Here is a 17085-nt window from a genome sequence, read left to right as displayed (position 1 = left end):
ATTATGTGACTTCTGAGGGAATGTTAGTGTATAAAGCACACCAGTCTGTAAAAAGTACGGCTGAGATGATAAATCGATGTTTATGGATTTATAGATCGATTCTTAATTTTTTGAATGCATTGCAGTTCTCTCTGGAATACATTTCAAGCTTAGTTCTTAACAGCAGATGGCGCTCTAGGCTAGGCATGGGCCTGTATAAGATTGTGACAGTATGATAATCTTGGATAAAAATATCACGAGTTCACAGTATTGTGATTACTGCCCTAAAATATCTTCTTAATAAACGTCTGTGTAAAAAACAAAAACTTTTCCCCCTTTGAACACAATATATTTTATTTTGAGAAACTTTTAAAATATTTTAGAACTAAATATGTTAGGCTAAACCATTCAAATGAATCAATGAAATCTGTTGTCTTCATTATTTTCAAAAACACAGATTTCTTTACCTTTAAAATGGCATCTTTGGAGATATTTTTTGCTGGAGATACAGTTGTCCTAAAAAAACTTCAAACAAAATGTAAAAAAGGGTATAGGAGATTAAAACCTTGACTTTTCCAAACCACGTTACACATTGAAAATGATTATTGTCCCATGCCTTCTTAAGGCTAGTCCAATTTTGTCTTATCGCGGATGTACTTCATTGTTTACATTACACAAGTGTCCGGTATAGGCTATATGCAGAACCAGTGTTTTTCCCTACTGATAACCTTCAGGTGAACAGTTAATGTGACTTTTTTCAATTTTATACGTCATAAATATAATTATAATGTAATTAAAATATATTCAGTTAAATAGACTTAAGCATTGATTTAGATGTAAAACGAGATGTTTGTTTAAAAGCAAACACTATGAGGATCAGCAGGCTAGTGCAGAAACTCCATTGAAAATACTGGAGTAAAATAAATTGTCATGTTTTAAAGACATGGCCTTGAAAAATATAATTTACTCAGGGTGTCCGCTGGGTCTTAAAAAGTATTAAAAGTTGATAAATCATTGTAGAGAATTTTAAGTCCCTTAAAAATAATTAATAAGTTTTAAATGCTATTTTGCAAGGTGTTAAACTTTATATTATCTTTGATTATGCAATGTATGGTTGTATGCAATAGTTTGCCTGAAATCTGCTAATATCAGGATGCGGTGTAGTTTATGTAATCAATAAAATCCTGCTAGATTTGACATCATGCTACTTTTTGTACTTCAGTAACCGAGGCAACACCATTATTTCTGCAGTTCTATAGACGCCAACCTGCTAATTTAGCTTGGTTTATTAGATTTTTATTCAGGATAGGAATAACATTTCAGTTTTAGATTCGTTTCTTACATTAATATTGAGTAAATATTCTGTAAGTTCAAATATCGCCAGTGTTTCCAGTTGAAAAGTGATTCTGAGGTCTTAAAATGTATGCAAAGAGTCTTAAAAAAGGTCTTAAAAGGAATAGAATTTCACACTCTGATTTCTGTATATACTCTGTTAATGTAGTGCTTTTTGTACCATTTGAGACCCACTTTATATGGTATATCAATCAGGCAGTGAAGATCATTGTTTTTTAAAGAAAACAGACATTAAAAGTGGGGATTTTGTAAAGGCATACAGTTTACCGGAAAATTAATAGTCCTTCTGCCTATACTCTATTAGCAGAACATCTGAATGAGTTTAAATGGAATGCCCTAAAGTAAACCATTGAGCACTTGGGAACTACAGTGTTATGCTGTCACAATCACATTGCCATCTGAAACATATAGGTTCAGGAGTGGACATATGAAGGTCCCTCAGTTAATATCGAAGGATCGAGTGTATGTTCGTGTGAACTTCCCTTCTTCACTTGATAAAGTAGAATACACCTTAAAATGGCAGTTGGGTTTCCCCTGAGGGAAAAAGGCAAGGGAAGTTTGTGAGTGCGTGTCTAAAAGTGGAGTGGAATGCAACCCTGTTGCGCATAAAGATCTCCAATAGTATCTGAATGCAGACTGCATGGCATATATGAATACACCCCATTTTGAAAGTGAATATTTTTATCTATTTCTCAGTAAATATGAATAATGTATATTGGTGCATTTAAACAAAACAGATTTATTAAACATATATTTATTAAAATAATATTTTAGTCACAGAACATTAGAAATGGGAAGATAGTACATTTAAATTCATGTAACATATTGCAAAAAAAATTACAAACATTTTAACAAAATTGTATATATTTGTGTTTCTCTTGATTTTTGCTATTTTTGAAAATTGTATTTAATATTTTTCCCTAACATAAATTTGGGCTACAAATTTTTAACCATTATTGTAAGATATTTTGTTAGATTAGCTCTTCAGTACTGACTAATCTAATGCATATGCACAAATATAACATTGTAAAGCATCCTGTAGAAAATATTAGTTTAAATAAGAGATGTGTGGGGGGTGTACTCATATATGCTGAGCACTGTATATCAGACTTGCAATGTCAGACACATTGCACTCAGTAGAGCTAGTGACGTCACTGTGAGGGGTAGGGGTGGGCTTAGGTGTCCCCGTTAAAAATCATTGCATACGACTCACCTTGCACCTGAATGGTGCTTTTACTTTGTCATATACTGTACTGTCAATGGCACCTGTGCCATGTTTTTTTTTTACAGGATTAATGTAAACACAGCTCACTATGAACGCTATTTTAATTCACTTAAACGTTTTCATTAAATCATTTAATGACTGTTTTATGTTCAAATGGGTGTGAAGATTGGTAAAGTGTGGCTGTTTAGAAAGTAAACAGCGCCATCTAGTGGTAAAACTAAGCTCAGAAGCTCAAGAGAGAACCTCAATGCATTCAGAAAATGTCTCAATTTGCAATAAATCGATTTATCGTCCCAGCCCTAGTAAAAGTGAAGCGCTTCACTTTATTTATTTTGTTTGCTGAAGTGTCTCTTTTCAGTTTAAAAGCTGTCAATCTCTCCGTGAGAAATTGCCTCTAAATTAAAATGTATAAAACAGTAATTGTGTAAAACAACAATCATTGGGATCAGAGAGTATAATGGAGGATGTTTTGAGATGATCATTTCCTTCGGAATCCCTGACGTTTAGAATATATGGGCATTTCATATAGAACTGTTTAAGTTTGCTTATTAAAAACTAGATGTGATGTGTGGATCTTTGATAACACTTTTAAGATTACTCAGAATGGAATATATAGAACTTGATGTTTTTCAATATTTTATTCATGTTTGTAAAAAGCTTCGATGATAAGTTGCTTAAAGATGACCTGCTGCAGAACAGAAGTGGCTGCTAACATGACTTGGCGTTTATGCATTTCATAACAACCGTTCGCTTGATGTACACGTTTGTTTGTAGCACTTGTTGTGACTTTTGAGTGGATTGGACTGCTTTAGAGATGCACTGAAGTAACACGACCCTACTGATTTCCATTAATTAAACCTGTTTTGAGTCACTGTCTTTTCTTCATATTTTTGTGAGTAAAATCATATTTAGCAAAGAGATTAAAATGTTGCTGCTGTAAAAAAGGAAATTTCGCAATTCTACAAAACACCAATAAATATGTAGGATGCTTTCCAGTTTACATGTTGCATGAATAAATGTGCAAACAATCAGTTAAACTGACCACTTATATCTAGGCCCACACGGAATCTGCGCGCGCAGAATTCCGCAGATTTTCCGCAGATTTCTGCAGATTTTTAGCCTATCATTAATTCTGTTTATTTACTTGAGTAAATGTATAAATCTGAATTCATTCAGTTTTTATTCAGTAATTTATTACTTTTTATTTAATATATTAAGGTCTAAGTTATGATACTCCGCTGGATACTCACAAAATAATTCCACAGATTTTTACCAAAATTCTGCGCAGAAATAGCAAAAAAATGTCCGCAGATTCCGTCTGGCCCTACTTATATCCCAGCAGGCACACAACATCAAGATGTTAATACTAGGTTAAATTTAGGTCATGATGTCAGGTGACCAAAATTCAATGTCTAGCCAGCATCTAAGGACAATGTTATTTTGACATCTATGAACAATGTAAAATTATGTTGACATTTGGTTGATTTTAGGTTGTGTTGGAAAGTGACCAAAATCCAACATCTGATAGATGTCATAGTGGCAACGGCCACACAACGTCAAGGTATAACATGAGTAGACATTGATAGTTGGTTGATTTTAGGTTGGACGTTGGACATTGACGTCGGCCTGACAGTGGGTTTTGACGTCAACTCGATTTTTATTTCAAACAAAATCCAATGTCCCTACAACATTGGGGTATAACTTCAATATGATGTCTTGTTGACGTCCTGTGCCTGCAGGGATGATTCAAACTTAAGATTTTTGTATATCAGGTTATCATATTCCAATAAAAGCCCAAAAATTTTACTGAGGGTATCACATTGTGAAGTTTATTCATAAACTAGTTTTGAGAGGATTACGTGCTTATGATTGCTTGCGGCTGGTCCTGCATTATCCAATATATGATTCACCAATATACTACGCCACTATAAATACTCTTAGATTCCATATAACAGCCATCTATATTTTGAAGAATCCCCCCTTCCACCCCTACTCCTCCTCCTTTCCTATGGGTGACACGGTGGCCCAGTGGTTTGCTCTGTTGCCTCACAGCAAGAATGTCACTGGTTCTAGTCCTTACCAAGCCAGCCAACGTTTCTGTGCAGAGTTTACACGTTCTCCCCGTGCTCATGTGGGTGTCCCCAGGGTTCCCCGGTTTCCTCCCAACGTTCAAAAGCATGCAACTTAAGTTAACAGACTAATCCAAATCAGCACCATAGACGTGCTCCTAGTAAGTAGTTATCTTTTAAGAGCAATTACTATCTGTTCATTAGCTTATGCAGCAGGGCAGTTCTCGAGATCTACCTGAGCTCAAACTCCCCTCACGCCTCGCAAACGGGAGGGAGCCCCGGGCTCTCTCCTGGGACAGCATGTCAACAAGCTTTATAATCTATCATCAGCTAAGTGTGAACTCTTGAATAAGGCTTTTCACTATTTAACACAGGACAAAATTAGATTGTGCTATTAAAATGGGAAAATGTTGACTCTGCTAAAGCATGTTAGATATTGTTACTCATCCTACTCATGCTAACTACATTGTAAAACGTTTAAGTTTGTTGAAGCTAACAAGTGCTAACATGTTAAAACACCCTTGCAACAGTTATAATGTGAATGCGAGTCTGATTAAAACATTCTAATGCATGCTAGCACTATATAGCTATGAAATAGTCCAGCCTGATCTCACGAGAAAACGTTACTATTTTAAGTTTTGTCAATTGAAAAGTGGCTTATTCGTTCACTGAAAAAAAAATGATTCAAAGATGCTTTCTTGGATTTACTAATTATTATTTAAGGTAAGTGGTTGTAAACAATTTATTTAAGGCTGAATTCAAGCAAATTAAGTTGAACACTACAAAATTTAATTTTACTTAAATTCAACCCATATAAATTGACTTCAACAGTTTTGTAGACACTATATTTTCAGTGTACAAATTTGAAATGTACGATTTTAAAAAGGAGATTTTTAAACCCAACCGTCATTGGGGGATAAGAAAATCATTCTAATATGTGCAATGAGATCGTATGAATTCATACAAATTAGCCACTAAATCAAAAAGTTCTGAATTGCTGTGTGATTGTGTTTTAGCAACAGGAGGTTCTGACTCTCTGTGGTCATTAAAAATCCCATGGCACTTCTCATATAAAGTAGGGGTGTAACCCCGCTGTCCTAGCCAAGTTCCCTCCATCAGCCCTTACCAATCATGGCCTCCTATTCATCTCCATTTACCAAATTGGCTATATCACCGTCTCTCCACTCCCATCTACAGCTTTCTGTGGTGAGAGCACTGGCGCCATTATCCTGTGGCAGCCATCGCATCATCCAAGTAAATGCTGCACACTGATGGTGGAGTGGAGAGACCCCCCTCAAGATTGTGAAGAGCTTTGGGTGTATGGCCATACACGATAAATACTCTATATAAATACACATTACATTACATAACAAAAGCTAACAATGTTAAAATACAAGTCATGCTACCAATTGGTTTGCATAATGTATCAACATAGTGCTAAAGCTCATTGATTCCTGCTTAAATATGATAGCAGAATGTAAAATAAATATTGAAAACCCTGATTTAACTGTTAGCCATATGCTAAAACATGCTATCAACATGCAAATTCATGCAAGTAACATTAATTATGTTGTATTTTGGTAAAACATGCCAGAAATATACAGAATCTTTATTTTTTCTTTCTGTATCAACTTCAAAAGTTATTTTTCCGATCAAGTTTTTTTTAAGTTACAGCTGAAACGGAAACATCAAATGCTGTTGAGAAACAGGAAATGCAGCAAAAGGGTGGCAACACATCATTTGTGATGCTGAACCTTGATTATCTTGTTAAATCACTTGTATATAAAACATCTAAAAGTCAACTTTTATACAAAGAATACTCTACGATTTTAATAGCTCTATGCGTTTATACTAAAAATATGGGTAACACTTTATTTTGAAGGTCCTTACTGCACATTTTGTTGACTAAAAGGGTCCCACTTTATATTAAGTGGCCTTAACTAATAAGTACTTACATAGGAATTAAGTTTGTTACAATGTACTAATTGTGTAAATACATGTATTTACGGTGTACTTATACTTGATTAAATACATGTATGTAATTACATCTGTAATTAACTTTTGTAATTACATTTGTAAATACAATATTGACCATCCCTTACACCTTAACCCACCCTTAAACCTACCCATACCTCCAAACCTGTTCATAACCCAACCTCTATCCAAACTCAAAAGCACCACAAGTGTTCTCAAATACATCATAAACACAGTAAGTACATTGTATTTATTTTTTGATGGAAGTACATAGTAGTTAAGGACACTTAATATAAAGTGGGACCACTAAAAGTTTCATTGCAACGACATGCCAATTACTTCTCATTTGAGAATTAGTAGGTTGTCTGCTTTATATCTGCAGATACTGCTCCTTTTACATATTTAACTGATATAAGAAGCTTAGCAAGTATACATGCCAACTTACCCTAACCCTAACAGTCTACATATCTATTGAGAATTAGTTGGTGTGTAAATACAATGTAACTTAAATTCAACAAAATGCATTAAAGGGACCATCAAAATAAAGTGATACCAAAATGGGTAATACATTATTTTTCACTTCGTTAAAGTATTTAATTGGATGCTGAGATAGCCTGGTCTTGCTCAACGAAAAGATGGTTCTACTCAGCAATTACTGTTAGATCATATAAAGTGCGCAGAGAACAGCATAATTAGCAGATTTTCATTTCCGATGCTTTGCCATGACAATAAGAAAGCAATCATGTTCGACTGGGTATTGTATCAAGCATCTAATTAGAGTTATTGCATAACCCAAAGGTAACCAGTATTTAGAGCTTACTCAATGAGAGTTCAAACAGGAAGGCTGGTTTTATTAGCTAGCAACAGAGCGATGTATCCAGGGCAGGGACAAATTATACAATAGCTGTCATGCAGATAGAACTGCCAATAGCAGCATTTTACTGACTATAATTATGTGGCCCTCGATCCTCTCTTTAAATAAAAAGTTTTATTAAAACTACAAAAGAAAGTTGCCTAAAGGCTTTGAAAAACGTTTACAGAGATGCATCTACATTTGTTAAACGCTAATATGTTGATATTACATCAATATATTGATGTGAGCTGTTCATCAAAGCCCATTCCCACATGTCTGTGTAGGCATCAGTGCCAATTTTGCTTGACATGACTTGCTTCTTAACAATTTCCTGTAGAATCTACAGTAATTTACTGTATATCAGTTACAGCAGAAATACTGTATTTACTGTACAAATACCATGTTTTGAGAAAAAGTTGATTTACCAAGAAAATTATTGCTTTTTAATGAGAAAGTAATGTTTTTATGAGACAATTGTTCAGTTTTAACAAGAAAAGATGTTGTTTTAACAAAATAGCATTTAGTTATTACGAGAAAAGAAGTCATTTTAACGAAGAGAGATTGCTTTTAAAAAAATCCCAAGCTCCTTGAGGTATTTGCAAGATTTTGTGCTAAATTACAGAATTCTAGAAGGACTGACCAGAAAATGTTTCTTTTCTTTCATTATGCAAGGATTTGCATAGTTATCTGCTGAGTTCATCAGGTATGCATGATTAAATTCTCAGCAGAGGAGACATGTTTTGGTTTATTGCTCAGAGATACACAGATCCATCCAGAGCACAGATGGTTGATATTAACTGCCGGCGATGAGACCATTCAGTTTTATGGGTCACCAGAGTATTATATTCATAATTATCATGAAGTTTACAAAAAAAAATAGCTATGACCATACAAGTTATGAGCTAGCTTGTGAATTTGAATGATCACTTACTGTAGATTCTATGAAAAGTGTTCATGATTTTTGCTTAATATCCATGCAGGAAGGGGATATAAAGGAATATTTCTTTTAAAAATGAAAATACATGTAAGATGACTCTGTTGGTTTACAACTTTTTCATTAAACCTTGCTAACACGATGTAAAAATATAAGAGCAACAGACTAAAAAAAAACACATGTTGCCAAATTACATGAAAACACTTTAACCCAGTGCTTCTCAAACTTGTTTTATCAAGTACCACCTCAGAATGAGCAATTTTGAAATACAGCAGCGTAGTAGGCCCGATAAAGCAGCTATAGCGAAATCGTATTAGTAGCCAAGGGCTATCAAGTACATTAGTCACAGTCAAATAAACAGTGTTAATTTTGTTTTCAAGTCACACTTGCAGATTATTTCAGATCGAATATTCAAAGTGGTAAACAATATAGGGAGTGTGCATGTCACAAGTTGTAACTAAAAGAATGTTCATTCATTCATTTTCTTTTCGGCTTAGACCCTTTATTAATCCGGGGTCACCACAGCGGAACTAATCCTGCACGTTTTTACGCATAGGATGCCCTATCAGCCACAACCCATCTTTGGGAAACATCCACACACACACTCATTCCCACACATAATCTATGGACAATAGTTTATCTGTGGGGCCCACCTGGGCTGGCCCGCGTGGGTCCCAGCTGAGATGGCCAGTATTTTTATTTATGATAATATTTTACATTTAAGTACAGCAATTTTCTTTTAACTTTTTAAGAACAGTGCCATGTTTAATTAACTTTTAAAATCACATTTTAATTTAAACATTGACATTTTATTTATCTTTTTTACCTGTGTGTTATTGTTCAAACTATTATGTTTAAAGTGGCTGACAATATCAAATATTCAAAATAATAATTATTAATCTGCCACATTTGTGAACTGTGCTGTAGCCGCTTAATTTCAATACATGCATTATGGTGGTACTTGGAGAGACAATTTTTTCTGAGGTGGTACTTGGTGAAAAAGGTTTGCGAACCACTGAAGTACAACATACATTACAGACAATTTAGCCTACCCAATTCACCTGCACCGCATGTTTTTGGAGGAAACCCACTCCAACATGCAAACTCCACACAGACACACTAACTGACCCAGCCGTGGCTTGAACCAGCGACCATTTTGCTGTGAGGCGACAGCACTACCTACTGTGCCACTGCGTTGCTCTGAATGAATGTGTGAATATAACAACCAAGTTTACCTCAATAACTTACACTTTGCACTACAGGAGCCAATCAGCGATCACTATAGAATGACAATTCTCCGGGGAAGAGGCTTAGACCAGACATGAGTTTTTGCAGATTTTGAGTGATACGAAGATTTAGAAATGAAACGAAATAGACAGATGTTGTTTAATTGTATTGGTTATTCATAATATGAAATGTAATCTTAAGCTTGGCAAGTAGTTTAGGAGAATTTAATCTTTTCCCATTCAGACAGAGTGCCCTAGCATACTGCCAGAAAGGTTTTTCAAAGATGGCCGCCAAGTGAAATGACTTGCCTTAAAGAGACTTTGATGTAGCATGTAGCCTACATATGACTTATTTGATTCCTCTGCGTACCACTATAGGAAGCCCGCATACCACTAGTGGTACATGTACCACAGTTTGAGAATCACTGCTTTAACCATTTTAGAAACTGACAAAATCCAACATCAAGTTACAGTATGTTAGCAAAAATCTGACATGCCAGAAGCCTGTAAACATTAAAACCACATATTACAACCAGCCTAAACTCATGAGGAAACATAACTATTTTACAAATTGTCAGAAAAGAATTGCTGTGTAAATCTGTGTAGGCAACATTCCCTCATTTATTTATTTTCCTTTAGCAAAGTCCCTTTATTCATCTGGGGTTGCCACAGCGGATAGAACCACCAACTTATCCAGCATATTTTACACAGCGAATGCCTTTCCAGCTGCAACCCAGTACTGGGAAACATCCATACACACTCATTCACACTTGTACACTACAGCCAATTTAATTTATTGAATTTACCTATATATAGCGCAAGTCTTTAGACTGTAGGAGAAACCGGAGCACTCGGATGAATAGCCACATGAACATGTGGAGAACATGCAAACTTCACACAGAAACGCCAACTGACCCAGCCGGGACTCAAACGAGCAACCTACTTGCTGTGATGCTACAGGCCAAACCACTGAGCCACCATATCGCCCGTGTAAGCAGGATGTTCAATATTTTATAAACATGCTAGCTCCATTCTAATTGATGCAAACAACATGCTAACCTTCCTAAAACCTGTTAAAATCAGTGCTTGAAGTAAGTGTCTATATGCCAGTATGCTGCACTGCACTTTTATAGCACTCTTAACTCTTTATTAAGCGCAGAAAGCTTTCAGGAAAAAAGACATATGAGTTATGGAAGTCTAGCAATGATTCTAGTTCCAGCTCAGCTAAGTTTTATGCATGAACATGACAAGAATTTTGCCCTCAGATTATCACAAATGTGTCTTGACATCAATGTATCATCAGTGGTCTCTGTAGTCGATTAGTCTGTTTATGCTTGAATATAAATTCCTAAAGAATTTTTATTAGAAATGCTGGCTTTGCATATGTCACCGTACTTTGTGTTCTCACTCTCTCTTCCAGTTCTGTTTCAGATTACCTTCAGTTACCTGCTTTTACTCTGTCACGAAGTCACAGGTCATTTGAGCTAATTCGCTCCACCTGTTTCTCATCCCTTTTTTCCTACGTCATTTCCCTTCGTGTGTGTGTGTGTGTGTGTGAAAGATAACAAAAATGGCTTCAGAAACTATACACAGATGTGTTGTGAATAAGAGCGCAGTGAACTGTAATGCTCTACAAGTGTTGCAGCAAGATATATTTGGATAAGTGTGTGTGTGTGTGTGTGTGTGTGTGTGTGTTTGTGTGTGTTTGTGTGTGTGGGGGGTTCTGTTACTCACCCCATATTTGTGTCGAGGGCTGCCAGTGAACGAGTATCCCGTTATTTTGGACTGTTTCCACGGCACTTCCCCGGCACTCACCAGACTGGGTTTTCTTTGTTTGCAAACACTTTCTCCTCAATAAATACTTTGTTCTGCATTTGAGTTCACGCCTTCGTCTACTTGTGACAGCATATTAAATATCACTGGAATTTCACTGGAAATGCAAACCACAAATCTTTCTTGTTTTTAACCTTGTTTGTGGTTCTCCACAACATACCACATATACTACTGACTGATCATCATGTTTTAAGCTTTATGGACAATTCCTCTGGAAACAGTGTACTGGTGTCATATTCAGTTCAAATTATTTTTGAGTGACACGACTGATTCTGTTGTTCCTGTGAAGATCTACCAGGGAAATCTGACGCTGTTTCAAACTGTTGTTAAACTAAATGACATGTTAGTGGATGTCTTCTGTAAATCATGGTAAAATATACAACTGTTATAATTTTTTTTGCTTAAGTAAAAAGTAAAAGTTTGACTGCTACTGCATGTGTGATACACAGTAAACTCAACACTTCCACCAAAGAGGGCAACAAAACATTGCTGAATACTGTTTCTTACTGTACTGTCTATAATGCTGCAAGAAAGAAAATATTCTGTGTGAAGAAGCAAAAGCTGATTGTGTTTCTCTTTCCTTTTTCTTTACCACTGTAAAGTGTGAAAGTGTATAAGTGTAAATCTTGACTGTGTCAAAAGGTGAGAAAATGATCTTCTATCTGAGCAGATGCAACTTAAACTAGAAAAAAGATAAAACTCAATTCACTACAACCACGATGACCTCAGAAATCTTTGGAGCATCTCATCATGTATATGAATTAAGAAAAATGCTTTAAGGGGGGGTGTGGTCGTCATGTGACTTTCTGTACTGCTGATATAAAAGCTGATACTGTACAGAAAAACAGGAAACAACAAACAGTCATTCCACATAACGGAAGCCATTTGCTTCCCTCAAACATTTCAAATATATTTTAGCATCATCTTTCATGCGTTATGTTATGTGTTAAATACACTCATCAGCCACTTTATTAGGTACACATTACTGGTACCGGGTTTGACCCCCTTTTGCCTTCAGAACACCTTAATCCATCGTGGCATATGTTCAACAAGGTACTGGAAATATTGCTCAGAGATTTTGATCCATATTGACATGTTACCATCACACAGTTGCTGCAGATTTGCTGGCTGCACATCCATGATGCGGATCTCCCAATCACTACAACCCAAAGGTGACCTATTGGAATGAGATCTGGTGACTGTGGAGGCCGTTTGAGTTCAGGGAACTCATTGTCATGTTCAAGAAACCAGTCTAAGATGATTCGCACTTTATGACATGGCGTGTTATCCTGTTGGAAGTAGCTATCAGAAGATGGGTACACTGTGATCATTAAAGGGATGGATATGGTCAGCAATAATACTCAGGGATTGTGGCGTTGACATGATGCTCAATTGTTACTAATGGGCCCAAATTGTGCCAAGAAAATATTCCCCACACCTGGTGTGGTTTTCTGCTGCTCCAGCCAATACGTCTCAAGGTTGGATGTGTTGTGCATTCAGAGATGCTCTTCTGCATACCTCGGTTGTATCGAGTGGTTATTTGAGTTACTGTTGTCTTACTTAGTCTGGCCATTCTTCTCTGACCTCTGGCATCAACAAGGCATTTGCACCCTCAGAACTGCTGCTCACTGGATATTTTTTGCAGACCATTCTCTGTAAACCCTAGAGATGGTTGTGCGTAAAAATCCCAGTAGATCAGCAGTTTCTGTAATACTCAGAGCAGCCAATCTAGCAACAACCCCGCCACGTTCAAAGTAAATTAAATCACCTTATTTCCACATTCTGATGCACGGTTTGAACTGCAGCAGATTATCTTGACCATGTCTACATGCCTAAATGCATTAAATTGCTGCCATGTGATTAGAAATTTGCGTTAACGAGCAGTTCGACAGGTGTACCTAATAAAGTGGACAGTGAGTGTATATGTTACCGGCAATATTCTATATTCTACGCATAGGAAATGTATAGAATGCTTAAAATCGAACATCAAAGTATGAAATTATTGCTACTTTACACATTGCCTAGGCATTCTATTGAATGCAGAGTTGCTGTGTGGTAAAGTATGTAACTGTCCTACCCCTGCCATTCATTCCGCCACTGATGTTGTTGGTGACGCTGGGTTGTTTGATAATGTTGATCGAAGCACATGCGTGTTATCGTAAGGTAATGTAATGCCATTACGAGTTTCCATTACCACATCACAGACCCTATTACTTCACAAATATTTTAATCTAAGTTCTGTTGTCATTGTCTTTTTGGGTGAGGAAATAGGCTTTATTTTGTGTTTCTTTCCACTCAAGGGCGTAGGTTTACTCTTGACATTGGTGGGGATAGGTGAATCCAACACCCCCCAAACCCCCTCCTGGCCATTTACATTCATCTGTTTATACTGCAATTAGTCTTCCGGGCATATTATTCACAGAAAATATCAGCCTGCTTTAATGTTAGACTGTGTGTTAAAGCAGAGAAAACACCAGCATTAACTGCAGTATCATGATGGACTTATTCAGCAGCGATCTTGAGTTTATGGGACACTTTTCATTCATTTATTCATTTTCTTTTCGGCTTAGACCCTTTATTTATCTGGGGTCACCACAGCAGATGGCCTTCCAGCTGCAACCCATCTCTGGGAAACTACCACACTCATTCACACACACGCTAAATCTATGCCCCTGCTTCCACTGTAAAATACTTGATGAATAAAGGCTTTTGTTATGCTCTTTTGACACTTTGCCGAAATGTTACTTGTCATTATAAATAATGCCTAGCTAAAATATGCACAATCTTTACAAAAACTGATATTTAGTACTAAAACCATCAGGCATTCTACACATTTCCTAGGCATTCTATACAATACCGGCATTTCACACATTGCTGGTAACATATGTTAAATATCTTCAATTTGAAATCTTTTCTATTTCCTCAACTACTGTTTAACAGAATTTGACGTTAAAATGAGTATAAAAAAACATTGAAAACTGCTTTTATTCTCGCTAAAATAAAACAAATGAGATTTTCCCAGTACTGGGTTGCAGCTGGAAAGACATCTGCTGCGTAAAACATATTCTGGATAAGTTGGTGGTTCATTCCGTTGTGGCGACACCTGATGAATAAAGGGACTACGGCAAAGGAAAATGAATGAATGAATGTTGTGAAAAATCCCATAATCCGTTAAACATCATTTGAGAAATATTTGAAAAAGACTATATATTTTACTCAACTGTGTGGGCAAATATATGAAACAATAAATGAAAGTAAATGTGTGGAAGCAGTTTATAACTTCATAAGCTTATCAACATTATGTACATCAAATGATTCATTTAAACAATGTGTGTTTCATGATTCAAGCATTTCCCCCTCAGGTAAGATGGTGTGCACGATTCTTTGAATTCAAGTACTCGGGAAGACAATTTTGTCCTCCTATTAGGGCTTCAATTCAAACTTCTGTGTAACTACAAGCTTGTTTACTTTAAATACTAGGGCAGCTGGTAATACTAGATTATTGTGGTTGTTAAATTCACACAAATGCGCCGCTATTCTTTGCCAAATACTGCAGGGTAACTCACTGGAAATCTACATATATTTTCTCACAATAATCTTTGATGGCAGTGACTGACAGCTCAACCCTCCCTGAATGTATTTAAATCAGATTAATTTGTGATCACATAACAGTGATGTTGATGAAGAATTGTCTGGATCAAGAAAAGGTTTCTCATTTAAAGTAATTAAACCATTCTGAATTGTTATGGTTTCAAACATTTAAAAATTAAAATTAATTTAACCTCAAGCCCGCTCATTTGCTATTGATTTTCAAGCAAATATGTGATACACAGCTAATGTTGGGCAAATAAGCTATGGCAGTGTGTCTGTCTACTAATAACTTCCTAAAGAACAAATGTTGCTTTACATGCTATTGAAAATGTCCCACCTCCCACTTCTCAAGTCATATTTTAGTCATGATAAATTACTTTGTTCAAGTACTTTAAACTGTGTAGTAATATCCAAATATGCATATACTGTATATATATATATATATATATATATATATATATATATAGAGAGAGAGAGAGAGAGAGAGAGAGAGAGAGAGAGAGAGTAATATCACACGAGTAGCAATGCGATATGGCTGTATATCGGCACTAGTGGGAGGTATGCGTTGGATTGAAGATGCATGTCTAGTGCCTTAGTGTCCCACCACCAGTGACGATAAACAGCCATATAGCACTGCTACAAGTTTGGTATTACATTCATACAACAGTTCGACGGCATAATCATGTATATAAAAATAAATAAATCAAACACGGAACCCTTTTGTAAGAGGAACTACTTTCTTCCGCCATTCATACACATCTGCAGCTGATGTCAGAACAGTAGAAGCCGTTACTAATTCACCTATGTCACTTTAGAGCTAGTGTTTGAATTATTCTCTATTGTTATATCTAAAGTGATGACAAAACGTGATTTTGCTGACATTTTAAGATTATAAGGCTGAACGCCATTAAATGCCACAAGTCAGAGAACCGTTTTTGCTCGCCTCAGTGTGACAAGCTGATGGCCGCCAACGCACTAAATCTTTAAATATTTAAAATAGGCCCTATTCTTATAAATAAACTGCATAGTTGCAATCTAAACAACTACATTCTTGCATCTATCTATCTATCTATCTATCTATCTATCTATCTATCTATCTATCTATCTATCTATCTATCTATCTATCTATCTATCTATCTATCTATCTATCTATCTAATATTTTTATTATGTACACTGATGAGCTGGAACATTCTTATCAGTTACTAGTAAAGTCAATAATCTTTATCATCTCCTAAAAAGTCCACATAATAAGGTTGGGTCGATTAGATGTAAGCAAACAAACCATTCTCATAATCAACATGTCTAAAGTAGGAGAAATTGGTAGGAATAAATATTTGAGTACATTTGTTATGAAATATTGGTCTCAATGGAACAACAAAACTTGTTACTTGTTCTTGTTAGCTGAAACTGGAAACCTGTTCTTTATGGTTGGATGTAGTGAGAACTTGTTAAATGTAATCAAAAGAGCAGCAAACTACACACTGGCGATGTGGTCTAGGGTGCAAGGCTTATCAAAGCTATTAAAAGATCCATATCAGGGGTGTCCAAACTTGGTCCTGCGGGTCGGTGTCCTGCAGATTTTAGCTCCAACTTGCCTCAACACACACCTGCAAGGATGTTCCTAGAATGCCCAATATCTTGATTAGCCAGCCCAGGTGTGTCTGATTGTGGTTGGAACTAAACTTCGCAGGACACTGGCCCTCCAGGAATGAGTTTGGGCACCCCTCTATACTGCTGCACAGTTTTATTATTATCAATTTTCATTTACATTTTATTGAGTTGCTTTACTGCAGATCGATCAGAGTGGGTCCTATGATATTCTGTCAGCCAGTGCAAGATCAACAGCGTATTAAGCAGGTAGACAAAATGTTCTGGCTCAATGGTGTATGTAAATATGCAAGAGCTTAATAAGCATCATGAGTTATTCTGAAGCACAGTACAAAAACGAAGAAGAATGCTGATTACAATTAGAGATCACTTCAGATTCAGATTTTCAGTTTTGACTGTTGCAACTATCATAGGTTTTGTTGTTTACATACTTCATAAT

At 36.1% G+C, this 17085-nt stretch overlaps 2 long non-coding RNA genes across 2 annotated transcripts; one reads left to right on the top strand and one right to left on the bottom strand.

The window, feature by feature from the left end:
• Positions 1-1583: 1583 nt before the first annotated feature.
• Positions 1584-4434, bottom strand: LOC147832597 (uncharacterized). The gene is made up of 2 exons (XR_015516979.1): positions 3821-4434; positions 1584-3594 (listed from the first exon to the last, which is right to left on the bottom strand). It is a non-coding gene; the product is annotated as an uncharacterized LOC147832597 (long non-coding RNA).
• Positions 4435-9647: 5213 nt separating this feature from the next.
• Positions 9648-12977, top strand: LOC147832596 (uncharacterized). Its single transcript, XR_015516983.1, has 3 exons — positions 9648-9862; positions 10087-10906; positions 11278-12977. It is a non-coding gene; the product is annotated as an uncharacterized LOC147832596 (long non-coding RNA).
• The last annotated feature ends 4108 nt before the right edge of the window (positions 12978-17085 follow it).

This window comes from Danio rerio, chromosome 19 (genome assembly GCF_052040795.2).
Source record: "Danio rerio strain M-AB ecotype USA chromosome 19, GRCz13ab, whole genome shotgun sequence".
In the NCBI taxonomy this organism is placed as follows: Eukaryota; Metazoa; Chordata; class Actinopteri; order Cypriniformes; family Danionidae; genus Danio; species Danio rerio.
The sequence above is the reverse complement of the archived record's forward strand: the minus strand, read 5'-3'. Positions and strand labels throughout refer to the sequence as shown.